Source organism: Amblyraja radiata, chromosome 3, assembly GCF_010909765.2.
Source record: "Amblyraja radiata isolate CabotCenter1 chromosome 3, sAmbRad1.1.pri, whole genome shotgun sequence".
Lineage (NCBI taxonomy): Eukaryota > Metazoa > Chordata > Chondrichthyes > Rajiformes > Rajidae > Amblyraja > Amblyraja radiata.
In genome coordinates this window covers 86244684-86271559 of record NC_045958.1, presented here as the reverse complement: position 1 = coordinate 86271559, position 26876 = coordinate 86244684, and the positions used below count along the sequence as shown (strand labels likewise).

At 43.1% G+C, this 26876-nt stretch overlaps 1 protein-coding gene across 4 annotated transcripts in view; it reads right to left on the bottom strand.

Annotated features, from left to right (window-relative positions):
• Positions 1-26876, bottom strand: part of jak2 (Janus kinase 2) — a 246701-nt gene that overhangs the window by 98916 nt on the left and 120909 nt on the right. For 2 of the 4 annotated variants that reach the window (XM_033018233.1, XM_033018236.1), the window contains exon 1: positions 21818-22065. The exons of the other annotated variants lie outside the window; for them this stretch is intronic. The gene's annotated coding sequence lies outside the window, so the exon portion shown is untranslated. Of the gene's footprint in view, positions 1-21817; positions 22066-26876 lie in introns of those variants that run through there. 4 annotated transcript variants of the gene reach the window in all.

Below are 26876 nucleotides of genomic sequence, written 5' to 3'. Positions count from 1 at the left end.
CTATCCTTCCGGCTCAAGTCTGCCCATCTGCCCAATCCCCGAGTCCCCAAGTGCCCAAAATTCAATCACTCTTAGTGACTGCATCCACAGTTCTGAGCGGTCGAGAATTTCATCCCCGCGAACATTGATCAAAGTACCTGTGAGCTCATGCTGCCCTGTGATTAGCTAACATACAATCAACTAGTTTGGCTAGTTTCTCCACTTTATTTCTCGTTGGAAAGGCTCTCCTTGTTATTGAGCAAAGTTATGACTGGGATACGAATATAGTCCCCAGATTGTGTTTGTTGAATGGCCTTCACTAGATGAACACTAACCGGGTAAAGACCCCTGACTTCCTGCTGGTAACTGCTTTGGTTAAAAGCACCTTGTCACAGCTGATGAAAGTCACATGCATTTCAATCAGCACAGTAATTTCCACTCACATTTACTTGGTTTCATTTTCTACAACTCATACGTTGTTGGGGAATGGCCTGGCCACCGAGCTCTCAGATAGAACTTTGACAATAGTCGACTACAAAAAGCCCAAAACTATCCCAGTTTCTTCTGCTGCTTGATTTGAGTCTGAGAAGAAAAATTCAAGTACTTATCTTGTCCTAACAGCCATCCTATCCCGATGTTATTTACATTACATTGCACAACTCTGTACTACATCACTCTCCTCCCACACCAGTTTATGGGAGTTTTGGTAACTTTGACTAAAATTTTACTTCGGAGTCACGTGAGTGACTACGTGAAGAAGCCCTGCTAGGACGCATGCGTGTCATTACGCTACACGCATTGCACGAGTCATTTCGATGGAGGAAGGACATTCCTCCTAAAGGGCTGGTGTATAAAACCAGCGAAGACAGGTAAGAGATCTACGTTTTTCTTACCTCTAGGATGGACAGAAGACAGACCAAAGCTGCAAAAAAGCTGGCGGGGGAGAGCCATGCAGGAACGGGCAGCCAGCAGCGGCAGACGGCAGGGCTGTCTCCATTGTCGGGAGCACCTGTGCTGAAGTTAGCCTCACCACCGGCGGGTGGAAAGGCTAAACGTAAAACCGACCGAGCCGTTCTTTCGGACGACTCGGATTTCGAACAGCCCCACGCCACCTACGCTAAGGGGCCTGTGGGGCTGAAGGAATTGGAGGAGCAGCAAGCGACCAGTGACCGAGATCACTGGAACGCGTTTGAGCTGCGGGGCCAGCGACCACGAGCGGGCAGCGCTCGAAAGCTCTGTACCGCGTTGGAGCGGCAGCTGGTCCAGGACAAGCCGCAAGTGCCCGAGAGCACTGGACGAAAATGGAGCGGCTGATGGAGGCAATACTCCAGAGGGGGTCTGGCTCTACTGGGCAGACATTCAGCCCCTTTGCAGTACCTTATTCAGGGCTGTATTCAGCGTCTATTGCCTCCCAGGACAGCATAGCGGGGCAGATTTGGACTGACCCTGAACAGGAACTGATGGACAACTCAGTGCAAGGAGTAAGTGGCAACTTACTTGAAATGGTGGCTCAGTTCGCGAAGCCAGAACTCACAGGGGATGATTTAAAAGCCAGGTTAGCGGCAAGTGTTAATTACATGTCCATGAACCAGCTACAGGGACAAGCCCTAATTGACACCATGGGGCGTCACTTGCAACCTGGAAACTGTAAATCCCTTAATGTCCCAACCGTGAACGCATGTATTTGGAAGCATGTAGGAGCAAGCATCAGGACCAGGGATGTCTTACTACAAAAAGTACTGAAAACCCTCACCGCAGGGATAACGGCATTCACACGAACCTTGGATGAGGAAGATATGAGTCAACACCACAAAGATGCCCTCGCCCTCTTCTGCAATACCCAATATGAACTGAATAATATCAGAAAGAAGCGTATACAGCCGGTACTAGACCCAAAATTTGCGGGATTATGCAGAACAGAAACAACCACCGAAAAGACTTACCTGTTTGGAGGGGACCTACCAAAACAGGTAAAAGATTTGGACGAAGAATCCAAAGCCCTGGGAATTATAAAAGCTACCAAACGCTACCCCCAGAAGTACCACCCCTATGCACTCATGGGTCGCAAGGACTACTCCGGAGAACAGTCGAGGGCAAGACCAATTCAACAGCGGTCTTTTTTAGGACATGGCCCAGGCCGGCCCTCGTGGAAGATGCACCCATCTACAACACAAATCAAGACAGTTGCCTTTGAAGATCTCTGTACAGAATGTCGGAGTTGTTAAGAATGTGATTTGCATTTGTTTAATAGACTCTTAAGACATGTAGTTAAACATTTTTTTACCCTGTTTCTGGCCTCAATGTCCTCGGGGACAAGGGAAGAAATAAGACCACTGGTAACCATAGAGGTAGGTGGGTCTGGTCCCTTACTTATTAACGATAGCATGGGTGTTGGTGGCAGATTACACTTTTTTCTGGATGCATGGTATAAGTTGACATCAGATACTTATATCCTAAGCAGTATCCAGGGATATACGATAGAGTTCTTACAACCACGTAATCCTCCAGTCCAGCATGTACCGAACAGAGTGTTCAGGCTTAACGGCGAAGATAAAGCAAAAGCACATGCTGAACTGCAGAGACTCCATAAACTGGGGATAATTGAACAAACCCAACACGAACCTTTAGAATTCGTGTCCAACATTTTTATTAAACATAAGAAAGATGGTGGTTGCCGCATCATCATAGATTTGAGTAATTTGAATGTTTTTGTAAAATATATTCATTTCAAAATGGAAACCTTTGCTACTGCTAAACTATTAATCTCCAAAGGTTACTATATGGCAAGCATTGATTTAAAAGATGCTTACTATTCAGTACCCATAACAGGTGACCACAGACGTTATTTGAAATTTAATTGGATGGATCAACACAGAGCATTACCAAATGGGCTTACTTCTGCACCTAGGTTATTTACCAAAATATTAAAACCAGCCTTAGCTTTCCTACGTGAACATAAACACATTGTGATGGCTTACTTGGATGATATACTTATATTGGGCAAAAGGTTAAAACAAGCAGAATTAACAATAACAGCCACTATACAATTATTTGAAAGCCTAGGATTCATTATCCATCCAATTAAATCTAAATTGAAACCTTCAACAACAATGGATTTCTTGGGATTTACCATTAACTCAGTTCTTATGTCCGTGGCTTTGCCACAAGACAAAGCAATAGCCTTCGAGGAGGATTGCGGCAAAATCATTGACACAAGAAAACCATCTATTAGACAGGTGGCGAGAATGATTGGCAAGATAATAGCAGCCTTTCCAGCTGCACAATTCGGACCCTTATATTATCAGAATTTACAAAGGGCAAAAATAAGATCTCTAAAATACAATGGAGGTCATTTTGATAGGCCTATGGAACTACCAAAAGAAGCCATACTAGAACTACAATGGTGGAAAGAAAACATTAGGCATTGTTCCAATCCAATCATTATCAGCAATCCGTCTATCACACTACAAACGGATGCTAGTGCTCTCGGATGGGGTGCCACGGATTCCATCACCAGCTGTGGTGGGAGATGGAATGAACAGGAGTCATCATTGCTACACACTTTGGGCATAAATTACTTAGAAATGTTGGGAGCTTTTCACGGCCTTAAGTCATATTGCTTAGGGTTATCTCACCAGCATATAAGATTACAAATTGATAACACCACTGTGGTAGCATACATCAACCACATGGGTGGAAACAAATCGACATCATGTGACAATCTGGCAAACAAGATCTGGCAATGGTGTATCCACAGAGGAATTTGGATATCAGCTACCTACTTACCAGGTAGACAAAACTTAGTGGCAGACACCAGGTCACGCAAATTCAATGAGAACATCGAATGGATGTTGGACAAAAATGTTTTTGCTGAAATTACAGCACGATACGGAACACCAGATGTCGATCTATTCGCATCCAGGCTTAACCACCAAGTGCCAAAATATGTATCATGGGAACCAGACCCTGGGGCAGCAGCTACAGATGCTTTTTTGCTGCATTGGGGGAAATTGTTCTTTTATGCATTCCCTCCCTTTTGCCTCATCAGTCGGGTACTAAGTAAGATAAGACAAGACTCTGCGTCTGGTATCTTAATAGTACCCGGTTGGCCTACCCAACCATGGTTCCCATTGGTACAGGAGATGATATTAGAACCTCACATTACCATTCAACACCAAATCTCACTCCACCAGGGCTGCAGCTACGTCGGCAGCATACAAGTTGGATGTTCCATTGGATCAGATCCTCAAAACGGCAGGATGGTCATCAGAAGGAACTTTCCGTAAATTTTATAATAAACCAGTGGAGGAAACTGGAACTTTTTCAAAACCTATATTAAGTTCTGTAATATAATTTGTCCCCATCAATATTCGGGGTTTTATGATTTATTTTGTTAATAAAATTGTTTGTTGCATCCACATACCGTATGGATGTCGAAAATATTTCTCCCCTATACCAAGGCAGATGTGTGTCATGGACTCGTCCACGGCATGAAATCACAGAGCTTTGAAATCTTCACGTAGTCACTCACGTGACTCCGAAGTAAAATAGTAAGATTAAACGAGAACTTACCAGTTTGAAGTTTGATCTTTATTTTCTGAGGAGTAACGTTGAGGGAATACGTGCCCTCCGCTCCCACCCTTGATCATATACTCAACTGGTATCTCTCTCTAATCTTACTATGTTTAGTCATTATAGTTATCTGTGATTCCACACCGCTGCTTTGAAGAATGACACGCATGCGTCCTAGCGGGGTTTCTTCACGTATTCCCTCAACGTTACTCCTCATAAAATAAAGATCAAACTTCAAACTGGTAAGTTCTCGTTTAATCTTACTATTTTATATACCACGGAATCTCAGAAAAGTTATGGCACAGTGAAAAGCCATTTGGCGCATTGTGTCCATGCCCTCTGGCCTGATTCCAATTTCTAGTCCTTCAAAGATACATCCAAAAGCTGTCTAAATGTCTGTGACCGCCTGCCTTTAAGGAATTGAGTTCTGCATGCTGATCATCTTCTGGGTGGAAATATTTTATCTTATCCCCCTTCTTATTTCCTCAACCAACTACTTTAAGTCTATGCTCTCTGGTTTTTGACACCTCTGTCAAAGTAAATAGCCTCTTCATATCTATTCTATCTAGGCTCCTCTTAATTTAATACAGCCTCTTTCAATTCCATACAAGCCAGTGACAATGGTAACATCTTTGTGCATCTCAAAATCCCTAATGCATCTCAAAAGCAATCAAACATTTTCTGTAAGTTCAGCTATTTGATAGCGTAGCTGATTTTATTTCCCAATTACAGACTGTAATCTTACAGCAGCACCATGTTTCCTTAATGTTTGGATTTTTTACAGACAGCAAAAATGTTGAATTATATTCTATACTCAAAATATTGTTATAGTATTATTAGAAACAGAACTAAACTGATGACCAAAACACAAACTGCTGGAGGAACATAGTGGGTCAGGCAGCATCTGTGAGGTTGTTGAGGAAAGTGGACAGATGGTCTTTTGGATCAGGACCCTTCAAAGGTTGAAAATGCTGTAACATTTAGAATAGAAGATTCCAGTGTTAGAACTTGGTTTATTTAATCAGTGGAGCTTTGATTCTGAAGAAGGGTAGTGACCCAAAACGACCCCCATTCCGTCTCTCCAGAGATGCTGCCTGTCCCGTTGAGTTACTCCATCATTTTGTGTTGAGCTTTGATTATCATTCCGTTTCATCGGTTAAAAGTAATTTTAAAAGTCTGAAAGCCTTTGCATGTGAGTGGGTGTTAGCATGCTGCCTGCACCTTCCCCCTTCCCCTTCCCCTTCCCCCCCACACTGTGAGCCTGTACAGTAGGTACAAGCATGTTTTTCAAGTCAAGCAAATGCCAATACAAGACCTATTGTAACAAACCCCACTGCGTGGGGATCGGCAAGTGACAACCATCATTATCTCTTGCACACTCCGGTATCATGTTGCAACCAAACACTTATATTGCCAATAACAGAAAATAATCATAACTCATGTAACAGCAGTGTTTCTACAATTTGTAATAACACAGGAGGCCGTCAGATCTATTGGTTAGACAATAGGTGCAGGAGTAGGCCATTCGGCCCTTCGAGCCAGCACTGCCATTCACTGTGATCATGGCTGATCATCCACAATCAGTACCCCGTTCCTGCCTTCTCCCCATATCCCGTGACTCCGCTATCTTTAAGAGCTCCATCTAACTCCCTCTTGAAAGCATCCAGTGAATTGGCCTGCACTACCTTCTGAGGCAGAGAATTCCACAGATTCACAACTGTCTGGGTGACAAAAAAAGTCCTTGTCTCCGTTCTAAATGGCCTACCCTTATTCTCAAACTGTGGCCCCTGGTTCTGAGACTCCCCCAACATCGGGAACATGTTTCCTGCCTCTAGCGTGTCCAATCCCTTAACAATCTTATATGATTAAATAAGATCCCCTCTCATACTTCTAAATTCCTGTGTATACAAGCCCAGTCGCAACATTCTATCAACGCATGACAGTCCTGCCATCACGAGAATTAACCTTGTTAACCTATGCTGCACTCCCTCAATAGGAAGAATGTCCTTCCTCAAATTTGGAGAGGAAAACTGCACACAATACTCCAGATGTGGTCTCAATAGGGCCCTGTATAGCTGCAGAAGGACCTCTTTGCTCCTATACTTAACTCATCTTGTTATGAAGGCCAACATGCCATTAGCTTTCTTCACTTCCTGCTGTACCTGCATGCTTACTTTCAGTGACTGATGAACAAGGACCCCCAGATCTTGCACTTCCCCTTTTCCTAACTTGACAGTTCAGATAATAATCAGTCTTCCTGTTCTTGCCTCCAAAGTGGATAACCTCACTTTTATCCACATTAAACTGCATCTGCCATGCATCTGCCCACTCACCCAACCTGTCCAAGTCGCCCTGCATCCTCATAGCATCCTCCTCACAGTTCACACTGCCACCCAGCTTTGTGTCATCTGCAAATTTGCTAATGTTACTTTTAATCCCTTCATCTAAATCATTGTATATGTCTAAATGTATATTGTAAATAGCTGCGGTCCCAGCACAGAGCCTTGCGGTACCCCACTAGTCACTGCTTGCCATTCTGAAAGGGACCCGTTATTCCCTACTCTTTGTGTCCTGTCTGCCAACCAATTTTCTATCCATGTCAATACCCTACTCCCAATATCATGTGCTCTAATTTTTCACACTAATCTCCTATGTGGGACCTTATCGAAGGCTTTCTGAAAGTCCAGGTACACTACATCCACTGGCTCTCCCTTGTCCATTTTCCTAATTACATCCTCAAAAAAAATTCAGAAGATTAATCAAGCATGATTTCCCCTTTGTAAATCATGCTTGACTAATCTTCTGCAATTTTTGGGGGATAACGAGGAAATGTATCTAGGAACTGTGCTTATTCCCAGGGAAGCAATCCCATTAGTCCCAATCTCATTCTCCTTATTGGTCTGTACTCCGGGCTTTATTCACTCAAACATTGGATCAATTTTCTGTTGATTCTTTTTGCCATTAACCAACACCAAAAGGAAATTTACAGCAGCATATACAGCTGCAGCACATCTTTGGGATTAGGGAGGAAAACTGTAAGACCAGGTGGTCACAGAAAGAACATGTAAACTCAGTATAGATAGTGCTTGAGGTCAAGATTGAATCTAGATCCCTGGAGCTGTGAGTCAAGTTACTTGCAGCAGCACAACAGAATATGTAAACATAGTACTCTGTAAACAATATAATAAACGAGAAAAAAGCTCAGTGTATGTGCACACACGCACACATATATACACACACACACATAAACATAAAAACAAACAAACAATAATAGTGTAAAAAGACAAAATGAATGCCTCCAAGCCCATGTATTCAGAAGCTTATTTGGAGGTTGTAGTGTTTAATAACTTAATGACGGTCGGAAAGAAACTGCCTGATTCTGCACCTTACGGTTTTCTGGCTTGTATATCTTCTTCACGATGGCAGGAGTGAAATGAGAGTGTGGCCAGGGTGTTGTGCATCCCTGATGATGTTCGCTGCCTCAAAAAGGCAATGACTCCAGTAAATCCCTTTGATGGTGGCGAGGTCAGAACCTGTGATGGACTGGGCAGTGTTCACCATTTTACTGCTTCACTACTGCACCACAAATCTTGACCAAGAACAAAATGGAAACAAACAAACGGGTGCTCAATGGTTGGTGAATATTGTTTAACAAACTATAACAATGTAATATGAGCAATGTAATCTGTTTCGTCCCTCTCTCTCTTTGTTGTTTTTTAATCTGTAGTTAAATGTTGTTTTAGTGTATCTTTGGATTTGTAATTTGAGGGGGAGTGGGGGAAACTTTTTTATCTCTCTCCTCGACGGAGATGCGACTTTTTCCTTATCGTATCTCCGTCTGCACTGCAGCCTAACATCACAGAGCTGGCGGCCTCTTGCTGTGCATCGACCTTGGGAGCTTCCAACCGAGGGAACCTGCGGATTTAACATCTTAGAGCTGGCGGTACCCTTGCCAGGGATCGACCTCGGAAGCTCCAACCGTGGGAGCCTGCGTACTTAACATTGTGGAGCTCGCAGTCCCTGGTTAGGGACCGGATTCGGGAGCTCCCAGCCATAGGAGCTTCGATCGCCAGCTGCGGGATCTTCAATCCCCCGACCGCAGATGGTTCGACTTCCCCGACCGCAGGAGAAAAAGGATGAAAGAAGATAAGAGGAATGTGGAGGAGCCGCTATGATGGATGTTTATGTTAAATTTTCATGAGGTTGCATGTTTTTCGTTGCATTTTTGGTATGAATTCCACATTCCACATTTGATTTACATACTTGTTTCGTTTTTATACGGCTAATAAAATCAATTACAATCGCAAAGTGCTGGAGTGCCCAGGCAGCATGAAGGGAACAGAAACTTTTCAGGCTGGGACCCTTCACCAGACTGATGGAGAAAGGGGAAGAAAGCCGAAAAAGAGAGGTGGGGCAAAGCCGAGAAAGTGATAGGTGGATACGGGTGAAGGGGTGCGATGGGGGGATTTTCTTCAGTAAACATGGTTTCCTGCCTGCTGTTGTGGAGGTAGGCCTCATCTGAATCTTATCTGTTTCTGCTCGCAGTCCTGCTTCCCCACTGATCAACTGCCACCTTCAATGTGATCCCACCACCAGTCATCTTCCTGTCCCCAACTATTTCCCCATTCCATAGAAAACACTTCCTCTGAAACTCCTTACTGTGCTCTTCCCTTCCGAACCACCCCTCCCCAGGCCCTTTCCCTTGCAGCCCCAAGAGACTCTCACAAGTCCTTACACCTCCTCTCTCACTTCCTTCCAAGAGCTCTAACAGCCCTTCTAGATAAGGTTCACTTGCAACTCTCCCCTTCCTTCACCTCTTTCCACCTATAACTTGTGTAGGAAGGAACTAGATGCTGGTTTAAACCAAAGATGAACACAAAATGCTGGAGTAACTCGTTGGGACAGGCAGCATCTCTGGAAAGAAGGAATGGGTGACGTTTCGGGTCGAGACCTTTCTTCAGACTGGTTAGGGAAAAGCAAAATGAGAGATATAGACAATTATGTGGAGAGATAAAGAACAATGAATGAAAGATATGTAATAAAGTAACGATGATAAAGGAAACAGGCCATTGTTAGTTGTTTATTGGGGGAAAACAAAATGCAAGTGTGACTTGGGTGGGGGAGGGATAGAGAGAGAGGGAATGCCGAGGTTACCTGAAGTTAGATAAATCAATATTCATACCACTGGGCTGTAAGCTGCCCAAGCAAAATATGAGATGCTGTTCCTCCAATTTGCATCTGACAATGGAGACCTAGGGCAGAAAGTTCTGTGTGGGAATGGGAAGGAGAATTAAAGTGTGTAGCAACCGGGAGACCAGGTAGGTTCAGGCGGACTGAGCCATTTCATGTCAATGGCCCCAAAAGCAGAATTGGAGAATGTATGACAGGCTGTATGGTCTCCTAGGGTCGTGAGAGTTCTCCAAAGAGTCGTGGCGTCTTTCTGGTCGCCGCTGAATTTTCAACATGCTGAAAATTTTCGGCGACCTATGGCGGGTGCCGGCAGGCGCCGAAAGGTCGAGTAATGAAATATGTGCTAGATCTCTGAGCTATTTGGAAGATGTTGAATTTCGATACAGGATGCAGTGAGTGTTAACTTTTTAATATCCAATTTCAACATCACCTCCCAAAAACATGCATCTACTGAACTTCTCTTCACAAGCAAACAGTTAACAGGTATAAGTTTTTAACTATAACCACATTAAAGATGCTACATAGTTATGCCAACATATACTCCGTCTCCTCAAATCCATTCCATTCAGTGAGAGAGAGAGATAGAGTACAATGTTGTGTTATATTATTCATGCCATATGCAATGGCATTGCAACAACATTTCTAAGCAACTGTGACAAAATGCAAGACAGTAGAACAGAGAAAGGTGATCAATGGTTATCCAAGCTTTCCATCACTTGGAGTTTCCTTATTTTGTGTAATTAAGCAAAATGATAAAAACATTCTGGGCATAGCACCATGCAGTTCACCCAATCCATTCACCACATCTAATCCAGTTCTATGCAAAGCACCTCATCATACCTATTCAAACTGGTCATTTTACTTCGGAGTCACGTGAGTGACTACGTGAAGAACCCGCCAGGACGCATGCGTGGCATATCGCTTCACGCATTGTGAAACGACAGGCGGGGTGGAGCGTTCCCCCGCAGCGGTAATTCTGAAACCGAGACCGCAGGTAAGTGAATTACTCTGCGGTCGTTTTTTGTTTCCCGCGCTGTTTTTTACAGGGGGAAACTGGGCAAAAATAGTCCACAAGGGCTGCGTCTAAAGCTGGCTGGGGAGGACCGCGGAGTTGCGGGCAGCCAGCAGCAGCTGAAGGCACCAGCATCACCATGAGTGGGATCAGCTGTGCCCGACTTAGCACCCACGCCGGCCAGATCAACACCACGGCTGGGCGGGAAGACTACACAGAACAGAGCTGTTGACTCTGACAAATCAAAACGGCAAGTGGGGGGGGGGGGGGGGGGGGGGGGGGAGCATTCCCCTGCAGCGGCAAGTTTTAAAAAGCCAAGACCGACAGGTAAGGGAATTACTGCGGTCGTGTTTTGTTTCCCGTGTCTGTTTCTTACAGGGCGAAACTATGGACAAGAGTCCACAAGGGCTGCACTGGCTGGGAAAAACCGCGGAGTTGCGGGCAGCCAGCAGCAGCCAAAGGCACCAGCATCACCGTGAGTGGGATCAGCTGTGCCCGACTTGGCACCCGCACCGGCCAGATCAACACCACGGCCGGGCAGGAAGACTCTGCGGAGGGAGCGTTCCCCCGCAGCGACAAGTTTAAACAGAGACCGACAGGTAAGGGAATTACTCTGCGGTCGTTTTTTGTTTCCCGTGCTGTTTTTCACAGGGGAAACTATGGACAAGAGTCCACAAGGGCTGCACTGGCTGGAAAGAACAGCGGAGATGCGGGCAGCTAGCACCGGCTGACGGCACCAGATCACCGTGAGTGGGATCAGCTGTGCCCGACTTGGCACCCGCGCCGGCCAGATCAACACCACGGCCGGGCGGGAAGGCTATACGGAACAGAGCCGTTGACTCTGACAAGTCGGACTGCAAGAAATGCCGCGGGGACCAGCGTTGCTGGGGCCAAATGGAGCGGCTTATGGAGCAGATGCTCCAATGTGACAGACTCCGGGAGATGGTCTAGTCACCATGGGTTATACAAAACACCCACAGCAGCACCTTACGTAGGGCTGCGCAGTGCATCTCCCACGTCAGAGGGGAGTACTGGGGGTCAATTCTGGGCTGACCCTGAAGAGGGGTTTGCTGAACAAACAACAAGTGTGCAAGGGGTGCAGGAAGGAGAAAGAAGGAGCTCGATGAGAGGACCTCCTGCACTCAAAAACAGCACCCTCACGCACCCACCAGCAGAGCAAGACAATCAGAAGCTGGTGAAAGCTCAAAGGCCGGACATACAGGACGGCAGTCTTTTTTAGGCCATGGCCCAGACCGGTCTTCGTGGAAAATGCGCAAACCCCAAACCCAAACCCATACACCGGCGCCTCAACCTCCTCGAAGACTACACAGGAAGGAGTAAACTTTCCAGTGGTAACCATGGAGGTAGGTGGGTCTGGTCCCTTACAAATTATAGGAAGTGTGGATAATACACATATCGGTGGAGATTACACTTCTTTTAGGAGGCATGGAGTGCATTAACAACAGACACTTATATCCTAAACAGTATCCAGGGATATACCATTGAATTTGTGCACAATTTGTGCACCAGTTCAGCATATACCAAACCGAACGTTTGTACTTTCACGAAAATAAAAATTGGAAGCACATGCTGAACTGGTGAGACTCCACGCTAAGGGGGTTATTGAAAAAAGATGGTGGTTGTCGCATCATCATAGATTTGACCAAATTGAATACATTTGTGCAGTATATTCATTTCAAAATGGAAACCTTTGTTACTGCCATACAATTGATTTCCACAGGCTACTTCATGGCCAGCATCGACCTAAAAGATGCTTACTATTCAGTGCCTATACGGACTGATCACAGACGTTATTTAAAATTCAACTGGATGGGGCAGCTCTGGCAGTATAGAGCTCTACCAAATGGTTTAACATCAGCCCCAGGCTGTTTACAAAAATTTTGAAGCCAGCCCTAGCGTTTCTTCGGAAACAAAAACATATGATCATGGCCTATCTAGATGACAGGTACACAAAAATGCTGGAGAAACTCAGCGGGTGCAGCAGCATCTATGGAGCGAAGGAAATAGGCGACGTTTCGGGCCTAAACCCTTCTTCAGACTGATGGGGGGTGGGGGGGAGAAGGAAGGAAAAAGGGAGGAAGAGGAGCCCGAGGGCGGGGGAATGGGAGGAGACAGCTCGAGGGTTAAGGAAGGGGAGGAGACAGCAAGGGCTAGCAAAACTGGGAGAATTCAACGTTCATGCCATCCGGACGCAAGCAACCCAGGCGGAATATGAGGTGCTGTTCCTCCAATTTCCAGTGTTGCTCACTCTGGCAATGGAGGAGACCCAGGACAGAGAGGTCGGATTGGGAATGGGAGGGGGAGTTGAAGTGCTGAGCCACCGGGAGTTCAGGTAGGTTATTGCGGACTGAGCGGAGGTGTTCGGCGAAACGATCGCCCAACCTCCGCTTAGTCTCCCCGATGTAAATCAGCTGACATCTAGAGCAGCGGATGCAGTAGATGAGGTTGGAGGAGATACAGGTGAACCTTTGTCGCACCTGGAACGACTGCTTGGGTCCTTGAATGGAGTCGAGGGGGGAGGTGAAGGGACAGGTGTTGCATTTCTTGCGGTTGCAACGGAAAGTGCCCGGGGAGGGGGTGGTACGGGAGGGAAGGGAAGAATTGACAAGGGAGTTGCGGAGGGAGCGGTCTTTGCGGAAGGCAGACATGGGGGGAGATGGGAAGATGTGGCGAGTGGTGGGGTCACGTTGGAGGTGGCGGAAATGGCGGAGGATTATTTGTTGTATTTGCCGGCTGGTGGGGTGAAAGGTGAGGACTAGGGGGACTCTGCCCTTGTTGTGAGTGCGGGGATGGGGAGAGAGAGCAGTGTTGCGGGGTATGGATATGACATATTGATTGTGGGCTAAACTTTGGAATTAGCCAAACTAGCTGTATCAGCCACCAAACAATTGTTTGAGAAACTGGGGTTTATCATCCATCCAGTTAAATCTAAACTAACGCCTTCCACCATAATGGATTATTTGGGGTTCACTATTGACTCAGTTCACATGTCGGTGACTTTACCAAATGACAAGGCTACTGTCCTAACTAAGGCCTGCAACAACCTAATTGACATCAGTGAACCATCTATCAGAATGGTAGCAAGGGTAATTGGCAAAGAAGTGGCTGCTTTTCAGCCACACAATTTGGACCTTTGTATTATCAAAATTTACAAAGGGCAAAAATACAAGCGCTCAAAATTAATGCTGGTCATTTCGACAGACCAATGAAGCTACCAATCAAAGCAATTATGGAATTAAAATGGTGGAGGGATAACATTCGGCATTGTTCCAGCCCTATCATTATCAGCAACCCCTCAGTCATGCTACAAACTGATGCCAGTGCACTTGGTTGGGGTGCTACCAATTCCATCTCCAGCTGTGGAGGTAGATGGAATGCACAGGAGGCATCATTACTACAGACACTTGGCATAAATTACCTTGAAATGTTGGGTGCGTTCTATGGCCTAAAGTCATACTGTTCTGGAATATATCACCAGCATGTTAGACTACAGATTGACAATACCACCGTGGTGGCATATATTAACCATATGGGTGGAATTAAATCGACATCATGTGACAATCCGGCTAATACAATTTGGCAATGGTGTATCCAGAGAAATATTTGGATATCAGCTACTTACCTACCAGGTAACCTAAATTTAGTGGCAGACACCAGGTCATGCAAATTCAATGAAAACATCGAATGGATGTTGGATATAAAAGTATTTGCTGATATTGTAGCACGGTATGGAACACCAGATATCGATCTATTTGCATCTAGACTCAATCACCAGTTACCAAACTATGTTTCTTGGGAACCAGACCCTGGGGCATCAGCGATAGATGCTTTTTCGCTGCATTGGGGGAAATTGTTTTTTCTATGCATTCCCTCCTTTCTGCCTCATCAGTCGGGTATTACGCAAAATACAACAAGACTCGGCGTCTGGTATTTTGGTAGTGCCCGAATGGCCTAATCAACCATGGTTCCCTGTGATACTCGACATGGTTCTTAGAACCATGTATCACCATCCTGAAATGACCAGATTTGTTGGTTCATCCCGTAACTGGGGATAGCCATCCATGTCATAATACGACAAACTTATTAATTTGTAGAGTTTAAAGAAACCTCTACTGGAACTGGGACTGACGGACCGAACATTGAACATTATTTCAGCGGCTCACAGGCAGTCCACCAAAAAACAATATCTGGTATACATCAGGTAATGGGAGATATATTGTCACAGAAACAACATCACTTACAGCTCGATGAACATAACATCTGTTCTGGAATTCCTGGCAGGCCTCCATTATGATGAGGGGCTCAGTTACAGTGCCATTAACTGCGCCAGAAGTGCCCTTTCAGCATATCTATGGCGAGGATCAGAGCATCATTCTGTTGGGACTCACCCCCTGGTAACCAAACTTATGAGGGGAATTTTTAATATCAATCCCCCAAGAACCAGGTTCTCTCAAATATGGGTTGTGAGTATTGTCCTAACGTTGCTAAGGAACTGGTCTCCAGCAACAGCTCTGTCCCTGCAAAAACTGACGCATAAAACAGTCATGCTGATGGCTTTGGTCACAGTACAAAGGGTACAGTCTTTACATAAGTTAAGGCTGGACAATATGACTTCTTCAACAAGAAATATACCTTTTCATATTCACGAATTAGTCAAACAGAACAGACCGGACCATCAGGCCTCAAAATAGAATTTAGGGCTTACCCTATAGATGATCGTCTCTGTATAATAAGACATTTGTTGTTATATATGGAGAACACCAAAAACATCAGAGGCTATGAGATGGCACTACTAATCAGCCACAAGCAACCCCACAAAAAAGTGTCGGTTCAAACTTTTCCAGATGGCTGAAACAGGTTTTAACAACAGCTGGAATGGATACTAACATATTCAAATCTCATTCCACCAGGGCTGCAGCTACATCGGCAGCTATGGAGTTGGACGTACCGATGGACCAAATCCTGGAGACAGCAGGATGGTCAAGGGAAAAAACGTTCCAACAATTCTACCATAAACCAGTGGTTAAACCTGGAACTTTTGCAGAATCAATTTTAAGTTCTGTAATATGATTTCACCCCATGAAATAAGGGCTATAATTTGTTGTTAATAACTTTAACTTCATGCCTACTTTCAATGACTGGTGTACCATGACACCCAGGTCTCGTCGCATCTCCCCTTTTCCTAATCGGCCACCATTCAGATAATAGTCTACTTTCCTGTTTTTGCCACCAAAGTGGATAACCTCACATTTATCCACATTATACTGCATCTGCCATGCATTTGCCCACTCACCCAGCCTATCCAAGTCATCTTGCAGCCTCCTAGCATCCTCCTCACAGCTAACACTGCCCCCCAGCTTCGTGTCATCCGCAAACCTGGAGATGTTGCATTCAATTCCCTCGTCCAAATCATTAATATATATTGTAAATAGCTGGGGTCCCAGCACTGAGCCTTGCGGTACCTCACTAGTCACTGCCTGCCATTCTGAAAAGGACCCGTTTACTCCTACTCTTTGCTTCCTGTCTGCCAGCCAGTTCTTTATCCACATCAATACTGAACCCCTAATACCATGTGCTTTAAGTTTGTATGCTAATCTCTTATGTAGGACCTTGTCAAAAGCCTTATGAGTGTCCAGATATATCACATCTACTTGTTCTCCCTTATCCACTCTATTAGTTACATCCTCGAAAAATTCTATAAGATTTGTCAGACATGATTTACCTTTCATAAATCCATGCTGACTTTGTCCAATGATTTCACCACTTTCCAAATGTGCTGATATCCCATCTTTAATTACTGACTCTAGCATTCCCCAATACCGATGTTAGACTAACTGGTCTGTATTCCCTGTTTTCTCTCTCCATCCTTTTTTTAAAAGTGGGGTTACATTAGCTACCTTCCAATCCTCAGGAGCTGCTCCAGTATCTAAAGAGTTTTGAAAAATTATCACTAATGCTTCCGCTATTTCTGGGGCTACTTCCTTAAGTACTCTCGGATGCAGCCTATTTGGCCCTGGGGATTTATCGGCCTTTAATCCATTCAATTTACCTAACACCACTTCCCGACTAACCTGGATTTCACTCAGTTCCTCCATCTCATTTGACACCCCTGCTATTTCCGGCAGATTCCTTAATGAAGACAGAACCAAAGTAGTTATTCAATTGGTCTGCCATGTCCTTGTTCCCCATGATCAATTCACCTGTTCCTGACTGCAAGGGACCTACATTTGTTTTAACTAATCTTTTTCCCTTCACATATCTATAAAAACATTTGCAGTCAGTTTTTATGTTCCCTGCCAGTTTTCTTTCATAATCTATTTTCCCTTTCCTAATTAAGCCCTTTGTCCTCCTCTGCTGGACGGAATTTCTCCCAGTCCTCTGGTAGGCTGCTTTTTCTGGCTAATTTGTATGCTTCACTTCAATTTCTACGTTTCACTGCTACACTGCAAAATCTCTTCAAGGTACGCCTACTTTCAAGAAGTTCTTCTCCACTCTCCGATCTCCTGAGATGCTGCAAGACCCTTTGTGAGCAATGGAGCTGTTTGGCCCATCACGTCCGGACGAACTTCATGTATAAGTAATCCAGCCTATCCCATTTCCGTCATTGTCAAATACTTGTTCGGCTTCCTTTTGAGTGCTCTTACTGAATCTGCCACCATTATTATCCATGTGCATTCAAAACCACAACCATTTGCTTTGTAAAAATACTTTCCTTCATGTTAACTTTGGTTCTTTTGCCAATCACCATCAATCTTTGAAACATACTTTGAGAAGAAATTAAACATTATAATCCATAGTATTAGGTTTTGAATTTGTATGTCTGCTTTTCACTGCAGCTAAAACTCAAGAGGTAGGAAAATAGTTTCAGAGAGAGAAACGGGGAGAGAAAAGAAAGAGCAGGAGAAATAAAACGACATTGAGCTGTGTGAATGTATGGGTTGTACGAAGTAAAAGATTGTGAATACTAATTATTTTGTAATATAAAGGAATTAAGTAACAAAGTAGCATAAAAAAGGAATTCAGCTTTATAATCCATTGTATTACGTTTTGAATTAGTATGACTGCTTTTCACTTCAGCTAAAACTCAAGAGGTAGGAAAAAAGTTCCTACTTCAAAAGATCTATTAACATCCAAATACTTGCATTGATTGGACTTTGTACAATTCAGCCGTATTGATGGCTTGCGTGTGTGCAAGTGATGAGTTGTTCTTCTACTCATTTCAGAATTAGAAGCATCTGATTAAAAAAAAATGTTCCCTATCAAGGTTTGGCATCCCGTTCTTCATCACCACAATAAATCATGTACATTGTTCATGTTTTGCTTACTCAGTCATAACTGGTGTAGTTCAAATATTTGTATATTTAAATCCAATCCATAATGTAAACGCATTTCCCCCAGCATGACATTTGAAGGGAGATGCCTTATTTTTTTGGACAAGGTGGCCAACAACATAAAGCAGTGCTGCCAAACGGATACTGAGCCTCTTACAATCATGCAGAAGGAAAGCATTTGGTCCATCAGGTTTGTGTCAGTTTGCAGCAGTGCATTCCAGGATTCCGCTCTCTTTATTTCCCGACAGCCCTGCCACTTAAATTTCTCACACATGCCCTTTGATTCTTTTACCAACTATCCATTTTAGCCAGTTGCCAATTATCCTACCAGTACTTCTTTTGTATGCAAAAGGAAACTGGAGCATCTGGCAGAAACCCAAACATTTATGGAGAAAATGTGCAAATCTCACACAGATAACACCCAAGACCAAATCATATCTGATTTCTTGATTCGGTGAAGGGATAACACCAACTCCTGCACCACTGTGTACGATGGATACTGCTAGCATTCTGGCTCACAAGACAAAGGGTTTCTCCGTTCATTTTATCATTTCTGCAACCAAATAGCTCACAGATCAGGAGCCATAGAGATGGTGTTTTGCTGATAGATGTTCTGAGGACAAAAGTACAAGGTTAATGCAAACTTTCTTTTCATGGTTGATCTTAAATTGATAAAAGTTAATACTAATCAACACGTCCATTGGCACTTAAATGGTCCAATTCTATTTTTAAAGTTCTGCTCCTCCTGATGTTCTCAAGGACTCATCTAGCAAGCTGCCAGATGCATCCTGTTGGCCGACTTCCACAATCCATTGGCAGATCCACTCGTAAATACAACATTTGTCAAGTTTCCAACTTTGTATGCCAAATATTACTTTTGACAAACCACAAAACAAAATTGCCCTTGCACATATCGAACCAAGCTTTCTTTTAGAGTATAGCACGGGCTCACTGGCCACAAGACAAAGGTACCATTTATCTGAAAGAAAGATGCTAATCTGGCAAAGACTAGCTTGTGGCCTGGCAACCTTGCACAGTTGTGGATTGAAGAACTACATCTTTTAAAACCAGAGGGCAAATAGAACTGGTTGATCACATTAACTGTCTTCAAGGAGTTAATTTTGCCTGTCTGGAGCATTCACTGTGCAAAACTGGTTATAGATAATTGAATGCAAACAAGATCTGAATCTGATTTGTTATAATGGAATCGCATATTTGAAATTCTCAGAAGCTTCCTAAATAACGGATTATTTTTTGTACACACAAGAGACTGTATGTAGATCTTGAGTAAAAAAAAACTGGACCGCTGGCGAAATTCAGTGGGTCACCTGAACCTATCTGAAGAAGGGTCCTGACTCAAAATGTTGTCTGTTTATGTCCCTTGACAGATCCTGCCTGACCTGCTGAGATCCACCAGCAATTTGTTGTTTTACACAACATTTTATGCGATTAACTGGCAATATTAACCACATACATTTTCCTGGTAAAGTAATTAGTGGCCATGTTTTCCAGAGTATCTGGGGTTGATGTGGACAATAGAACATTTAGCTGCACATCCATTTTGAATACAAGTTAGACAATACTAAGGGACTAATAAAACCTGCTTAATTCTGAATTAATTTCTCAAGCAACTTCTCATTGCAATAAATAGGTCTGGAAATACAATTAATTTTTTCAGAGAAAATGAAATCCAAAATAGAAACTAAACAACAATAAAGTGCTAAACTGAGTCTTCTTTTGGAACACAAGGGGTTTAAGGGCAGAACCATGCCATTTGGCCAAAAGGCCAAGCTAAGGTTTATGATCTACTTGAGCCTCCTCTATTTCTCCTTTAAGCATCTCCATCGTTATCTTTCTTTTCCCTTCGACATGAACTACCTTCCCCTGAAGAGCATTTACACCTCAAATATTCTTTGTGGAAGCATGTTTCACATTCTGATCCAATGAGGTGGATGTTTTTCCTGTGCTCATTATTCTTTTGTACCCACTCTGCATTATCACATAATGTAGAGACCAGCATATGTGTATTTAAATCCAATCCATAATGTATATGTAATCCATAAGGAATCTTGGTTGATGTCTCATCTAAAATAAGGCATGTGCTGTGTTGTGCTGTGGATTTAAAGCTCGGATTCTTTGCTCAAGGGCGGCATGGGTTTTAAGTTCAAGTTCAAGTTACATTTATTGTCACACACACCAATTGGTGCAGTGAAATATGAGTTACCATACAGCCACACAAATAAAATGAACACAACACTATAGAATTTAACATGAGCATCCCCCAATTTCTGCAGATGCTCCAGTTTCCAGCCAGATCCCCAAATTTGTGCTTGCCCAAATTTAGGTTAATGTAAAAGAATCAATGGGGAGTTGATGTGCATATATATGAGCGAGAGTTGCAAATATCTAGAGTTTATAAGGAGGGGGGTATATGGGACTGATGGGATTGCTCTGCTCGGAACTTGTATGGACACAATATACAGGCACTCTTTGGAATGGGATTTGAATCTAAAACCTTCCAATTTCAGAGGCATATCTCCTCGTAGTTTGCTGTGGCAGATTAATGGCACAGCATTGACATGTTTTCATGCTTACCAATTAAAAAAAGCTTCACCTGAAACTACCAATGTAATAATTCTATTTCATTAACTCTTTACAATAGCTTACCCAGAAATAAAATTACTAAACAAAGCTACTGTTGAACTATTGCAGATTGTACGACATGTTACTCAATGCATTTTAACAGCTACATTAGAGTGTAACATTTTAAGTATGACATGAGATGCATCTAGTAAATACAGTACGCACAATTGCACAAGATTACTCATTTACACTTAATTTTAACTTAGTCGAAACTTGTAAATGTTGTTTTCTTCATCCGCCCAGTGCAGTAAAGAACAATTATAAAGAGGAAAATCGGGGCAATTCTAAGTGTGCAACAAGCGAGATAATTAAAACTTGGGTGGTTTTTCCAGTAGTTTTGAGTGTTCTAATATGCACAACAATTACTGAGCATGCAGATGTCCAGAACCAAACATCTGCATATGTACAATGAGGTAGCAATCTCTGTTTTGCATTTTAATCACATCTGGCATAGGTATAAATAATTAATGTATTTTATATATTATTTGCAGATGTAAAGAAATATGTCTAGGTTCCAGGTATAATGACTAGAACTTTATCAAACAAAAGAGGAAGTAAGATGGTAGTCTCTGCAAAACTATTATCAGGAGTGCAATTTCACTAATTCTTCACCCATTTTCCCCTAGAAAATGGTTAACTCAATGTAGCAGGTGGTATCATAGACCTTTGTCTCCTATAGGATTAGCAGCCAAAAAATATATTCAACAAATTGGAAAGCAAATCATAAAGTTAGAAAGTAGAAGGAAGCTTGTTAGATTAGCGGTTATCAAAAGTGCAACTCAAGTTCCTGTTTCTTTCTGCTAAATGGAGCAGCGTATTTCTTTTAAAAAATGTTTAAACCTTTTGGATTTAAAATAACTAATCTGGTTAATATAAAATGGGCTGGTAAAGATTCCATTGAAAGTCTGATATGGAGCAATGGACAAAACCACTCAAGAGAATAAAAATGTGGGCAAAAGTTTAGTACAAAATGAAGTTTAGTACAAAAACACATTTAAAAAGTTTTACACAAGCAAAATCAGCAGTAAACTGAGCATTAAGAGAAAATAATTCAGAGGGCAAAACTCACATTAGCCAAAATAAAGTTGCTGCATTTGAAGTCATGTTTCTCAAACTAGAATTTTCACCCATTTATATCCCTTGGTGAACAGTCCGTTGTAAAACTGAAAATGTAGAGTATATTTGTTACAGTTATGCTTTTAACAATTTGGTTCAGTTGTCGTGGCAGTCTTCAGCAAGCTGGAAATGAGCACGCAGCTCTGAAACTGGTAAACAACCAACCACTCCGCTCATATCAGTCTGTAACATTCGTCTTGTGGAGATTAGAGAGCTGGAGCAGCAGCAGTAGCTAGTCTCCTCCCCTTCCTTTAACCGTCCTCTCACACAAGGATAACCGGTTAATGCATTCTTCAAGTATACTTTTAACCTCTGCTTCACCTCAATTGTTTTGAGCAACAGATTGCAACCTGCAAGCTGAACTTCACCGATTCCCTCTTCCCAAAAATGCCCATTTGTGTGTTTCAGGTGGGAACGTGCGATCATACAAAATGATTAACTTCCCTTTATTCTTTAGGGTTTGAAAGGATGGGTGTAAAATGAAAAAGCCAGGCAAAAGGAAACATCCACGTATGGGAACTCAACCACAAAGTGGTCCCAGCGACATTTTACAAATAAAGGTGGTTGGCTCCATCTTGTGCTTGAAAATTTGATGAAGGAATATTCATGCAGGAGGTGTTAATAGAGCATTGCCTATGATTTTTGTTTATTTTGCAATGTTTGCACACATATCGCTGGTGATAGTGCAGCCCTCCCTGATGAACAATACATTCTGTTATCGCTTTGAGCAGAAGGCCAAAAGGCTGATGACATTCATCCCATCAGACTTAAGTTTGCCTTTTCAGAACTAAGTGCAGAAATAAGTGCGGCCTTCCTCAGGATGAACCCACGAAAAACAACTGGCCCAGCCAAGGTCCTTGGCCGTGACCAACTAGTGGGAGTGTTCACGGACATTTTTTATCTCTCCCGACACCATTCGGAGGTGCCCACGTGCTCCAAGAAGACCACTATCAGCTCGGTGCCAAAGAAAAGCAAGATCTCGTGTGTTAATAACTACCATCTAGTGGCCTTGACATCCACCATCATGAAGTGCTTCGCGAAGCTGGTTATAGCACGCATTAAGTCCAGTCTACCAAGCAACCTTGATCCACTGCAGTTCATCTACTGCCACAACAAGTCTACAGTTGATGCCATCTCCCCAGCCCTACACTCATCTGTGGAACAACTAGATGAAGATCTACATCAGACTCCTATTTATAGACTATAGCTATGTTTTAAATAGCATTATTCCAACCAAGCTCATCTCCAAACTCATGGAACTTGGTGACACAACTCCCTTCTGCGATTGGATCCTTAACTTCCTGACCAATCGACTACAATCAGTGATAATAGGCGACGAATCATGCTCTACAATAATCTTCAACACTGATGCCCCACAAGTATGCATTCCCTGCTATACACCTTATATACTCATGAATGTGCAACCATATACCAATCCAACTCAATTTACAGGTTTCACAGATGACACCACCATAGTTGTGTGGTAATCAAATAACGATGAGATGGAATGCAGAATGGAGATTGAGAACCCTATAAAGTGTCAGCAAGGCTAAGGAGATTGTGATTGATGTCAGGAAGTAAAGCAATACACACACATTAATTGATGGCGCCAAAGTAGAGATGCTGAAAGCTTTAAGTTCTTGGGAATAAATATCACCAGAAATTTGTCCTGGACTAGGCACATAGAAGCAATGACCAAGCATGCATACCAATGACTCCACTCCATTAGAAGGCTGAGGGAGTTTAGTATGTCTCCAGCAACTCTCACCAACTTCTACAGATGCGCCATAGTAAGCATTTTATTGGGACGCATCACAGAATGTTTTGGGAACAGCTCTATCCAAGACCACAATAAATTGCAGAGAGTGTGGATGTAGCTCAGACCATCCCGCAAACCAACCTCCCTTGCAAGTTACTACAGCATTTTGTGTCTCCCTTCCAAGGACACCATCTACACTAAATGCTGCCTCAGCAATGCCACCAGCATAATCAGGGACCAGTCTCACCCTGGTCACTCCCTCTTCCATCAAGCAAAAGGTACAGAAGTTTGAAAACCCATACCTCTAGATTCAGGGACGGTTCCCTCCCAGCTGTTACAGGCAACTAAACCGTTCCTCTCACCAGCTAAAGTTCGGCCCTGACCTCCCATCTACCTCGATGGAGACCTCTGAACTATCTCTGAGATAGCCAAAAGAAGCTGGAGTAACTCAACGAGTTACAGACAATGAAACTCACCAGGATGACATTGAAACCAGTACAACAACTAGGGTGGGGGAGGGATGGAGAGAGAGAGATGCAAGGTTTACTTGAAGTTAGAGAAATCAATATTCATACCACTGGAATATAAGCTTCCCAAGCAAAATAGGAGGTGCTGTTCCTCCAATTTACATTTGGCCTCACTCTGACAACTATGAACTATCTCTAATGGATTTTATCAAATTTATTTTGCACCAAATTATAAATCCTTTATCCTGCATCAGTACACTGTGGAAGGCTTGATGGTAAACATGTCTTCCCTTTGACTGAATAGCTCACAAAAAGCTTTTCAATGTACTTCGGTAAATGTGACAATAATAAACTAAACTGTCCTATTCCAGGGCTGCCAACATTGGGTGAGAGTTGCGAGTGAGAAATGGGGTTTCGAGTTGACCAACCTGGGGCTCACTGCACACCTGGTATTACTCCTGACCCTGACTCCAGTTGCATACCATCTCTTATTCCTGACCCTGAGTCCAGCCTTACACCTGGCCCCCTATTCTACCCTGATCATAGCTGCTTACCTGCTTAGGTTCCCAGTGCTGAATATTCCCCTGGTCCCAGCTTTGACTGCACACCTGCTTTAAAAGGGCATCAAATATACCAGTGCCCAAGAAGAGTAAGGTGACGTGCCTCAATGACTATCGACCAGTGGCACTAACGCCTGTGGTGATGAAGTGCTTTGAGAGGTTGATCATGGCACAAATCAACTCCTACCTCGACAAAAACCTGGACGCACTGCAGTTCGCTTACCGCCACAACAGGTCAACAGTGGATGTGATCTCGCTGGCCCTCCACTCTGCTCAGGACCACTTGGACAACAAAAACTCATATGTCAGGCTGTTATTCATTGATTACAGCTCGGTATTTAACACAATCGTCCCCTCCAAGTTGGTTACCAAACTCGCAGAACTGGGTCTCTGAGCATTCCTCTGCAATTGGAACCTCGAATTCCTCATTCACAGACCACAGTCTGTTCGTATTGGTGGAAATGTGTCAGCCTCGATAACAATCAGCACGGGAGCACCTCAAGGCTGCGTGCTCAGCCCCCCTGCTGTACTCACTCTATACTGATGACTGCGTAGCCGGTCATAGTGCAAACTCCATCATCAAGTTCGCTGACGACACCACTGTTGTGGGACATATCATTAATGGGGATGAGTCAGAGTACAGAAGAGAGATCGAGCGAGAGATTGGACAAAACTCTGAACATTAATAGCCCATTATCTGTTATTTATTAATGTGTGTATATATTTATATAATGGTATATGGACACACTTATCTGTTCTGTAGTCATGCCTACTATGTTCTGTTGTGCTGAAGCAAAGCAAGAATTTCAATGTCCTATCAGGGACACATGACAATAAACTCTCTTGGATCTTGGACCTAGTACTATTCTAGACCTTGACTCTGGATGCACACTTGGCCTTGCTCATAGCCCCTCTACACTGACAATATATCTGGCCCACATAAAGCCCCATATCTGACCCACTGGACTTAACCTATTACGTTCAAGTCCACAGGTGCTTATCTAAGGCGGTAATCTTTTATGGGGCACTTCACAGACCAAATTATGTATAACAAAATTTGCTACATCCATTGGCTTCCTTGTTATCTAACATGCTAGTTACTTTGTTAAAGAAGTCATCAATTGGTTGAACACAATTTCTCATCCATAAAATTATACTCACTCAGCTGTATAAGTATTCTGTTACCATTTCTTTCATTTTCCTAACAAACTGTCCTGAAGCCATTTTCACCCCCAATATTTTCAGTATTTTGCTGTCTTCCTCTCAGCTGGGACTTTTCCGAAATGCAAAGTCCAATAACTATATATTTAAGCAATATTATTCTATTTAATGTGATCTTGAGAGTACATAATATTTTCTATTGTATTCATAACACAACACTGATAAAAAGATCTTTGTTTTGATTGCCCCTACCAACATGCATACATTATTATGTTACAGTTAATATGTACCGAGGGCAAATTTTTGTTCCAATGCTCCCCATTCCCAATTACTTTTACATTGAAGTAATTGAAATCCAAGTTAAGTTTAAATGGCACCATAAAAGTAAAACCTCCGGAATGGATGATATTCATTACGTGGTTGGTTGGGGTCAGTATCAGCACAATTACTATATTAAACTTTAAATCTTCAGATGTCCTGGTTCAAGCTAAAACTAAAGACAAATAATAATCTCCTCACACATTCCGCTGCAAGTATCTCTGTCACACCTTTAAAATATGCCCCTTCTTTGAACAAGCTCTTAAATATCGCATATGAATCAGTTTCCATCTGATAACACTCCTTGAGAATGTTCATCTACGTGTTCAATTAATAAAACAACGAGATTGGGGACATTTCTATTCAACCTGTCAAAGAAATTGCGGGGGGCTGGGGGGGGATTAGAAATAGTCAGTGAGGTAAATAAACATAATAGTTGAGTGGCAAATAACAATAGTGCTACCTTCCCAATATTTAACTGAAGGAAATAATGGGTTTTCGGGCTGACACCTTGGGACTGTTGGGACTGACAGCCTGACACCTTGCATGTCTTTTTCATATTACACTTATCCCCTCTCCCTGGATATTCCGGATTAATAAATTAATGTTTTGTCAACTAATTACAAATCAGGCTAATTGCAAATCAATAACATTAGCCAACTCCAAAACATGAAGCGCTGAGCATTGGGAACCAGACATCACAAACAACTGGCCTCAGTTCCCCGCTCACATCTGGCAGTGTTCTCC